Source organism: Cavia porcellus, unplaced genomic scaffold, assembly GCF_034190915.1.
Source record: "Cavia porcellus strain 051 isolate PalLab524CR breed Dunkin Hartley unplaced genomic scaffold, mCavPor4.1 scaffold_1, whole genome shotgun sequence".
NCBI classification, from domain to species: Eukaryota; Metazoa; Chordata; class Mammalia; order Rodentia; family Caviidae; genus Cavia; species Cavia porcellus.
In genome coordinates this window covers 78,247,691-78,249,206 of record NW_026947484.1, presented here as the reverse complement: position 1 = coordinate 78,249,206, position 1,516 = coordinate 78,247,691, and the positions used below count along the sequence as shown (strand labels likewise).

At 39.5% G+C, this 1,516-nt stretch overlaps 1 long non-coding RNA gene across 1 annotated transcript; it reads right to left on the bottom strand.

Annotated features, from left to right (window-relative positions):
• Positions 1 to 240: 240 nt before the first annotated feature.
• On the bottom strand, positions 241 to 1,256 carry LOC134471408 (uncharacterized). The gene is made up of 3 exons (XR_010040888.1): positions 1,093 to 1,256; positions 728 to 867; positions 241 to 531 (listed from the first exon to the last, which is right to left on the bottom strand). It is a non-coding gene; the product is annotated as an uncharacterized LOC134471408 (long non-coding RNA).
• Positions 1,257 to 1,516: the final 260 nt, after the last annotated feature.

Sequence of the window (1,516 nt, the reverse complement as noted above, 5' to 3'; positions counted from 1 at the left end):
TCTGAAGAATCCTGACTGATTGCTACACTGACTTAATTTGAAAGCAAAAGCAAAAGCAAAAAAAAAAGAGAGAAGAAGCTTTTAGTTAATTAGAACTAGAGCCATTCTTCACTTTGATAAGAGTATCTTCCACAGTATATAGTAACCAGCATAATTAATGCCAAAACACAGTCGTTTCCACTAAGTTTGCTTACCTTTAAAATTTTACTGAAGTACCTAGATAATACAACTATTGGGAAGAAAGAAACAAATCTGTAATTATTTATAGGGTATACATATTTCACTTAAGAAAGCCAAGACAGCAGGTCAGCAGTGTATTAGGAGGTCTTGTCAATCTGTGGTCTCCTCGGTTCTCATGTTACACTAGTGCCTTCCAATTTCTGTCATCCTCATCCCTCTCATGTCAGTGGTGATGTCTTCAGTGCTGCTATAAGCTGTTCTTGGGCCTAGGTCTCCCTGTTGCCTTCACAAGTCTCTGTTTGCTGGCTCAAGACAGTCCCCAGAGCAATCCTATTTCCACAGGTCTCGTTTCTGCAAAAATGAAAAACAGAAATACATTTTCAGATCCTTTTGACATGGAGTAACAGATATAAGGAAAGCAGGAGTGATCAAGCTCAACTCACTGTTGACTAACAAGTAATCAAATAAAAATATACAGATACCTCCACTTCCAATAGGGACGTTGTAAGTTGAAAATACGAACTGAAAATCAAAACACATAGTGTACCTGACATACTGAGCATCATCTCCAAGCAGCAGAGCACCATGGAGCAGCACCTGCTCTTCCGTCGTGGTTGAGTGATTGACTGGAAGCTTCAGCTCACTGCTGAAGTATCCTGAGGGGCTCTCTTGCCACATACTGCTAGCCTGGAAAAATGTCAGAATTGACAACTTATTTTTTTTACTGATTATCACTTTTCTACCATCATCAAATCAAATCATCACAAATAGAAACCTCCTGTATACTTAACTGAAGTCACGTCACTAATGAAGGAAACAGGACTGGACTCAGATGTCTTGACTCCTAACAGTGTGCTCTTTCTAAATACCGCATGAGAATGATAAAGTTAGGAACAATTCCTGGATACTTACATATGCCAGGGATCATCCATATGCACAGAAATTAGGCTTTTCAATTCTCACAACAGCCCTGAGTTGGATAGCCCTATTATCCACATCTTAAGGAAATAAGAACATAGAGAAATTAGTCGATGTACTCAAAGTCACAGAGCAAGAAAAATACGGAGCTAAAATGTGAGTTTCATCAGTTTGACCTTCTCTATCATCATCACCCCTTTCTTTAAAGAAGCCCACAAGAAAAATTTCTCCTTGGCTTCCTAGGTTTAATTGAGGGAAAGGGGGAGGGAAGAAAGAGAGAAGAGAGAGAGAGTGAGGAAGAAGAAAGTCAAGAAAGGAGGGAAGGAGTGAGGGTGGGAGGCAAAAAGAAACCCAGTGCATGAGAGAATATGGAGGGTTCCTAAGAGACCACTTAAAAATAGAAAAGGTACAATACAAA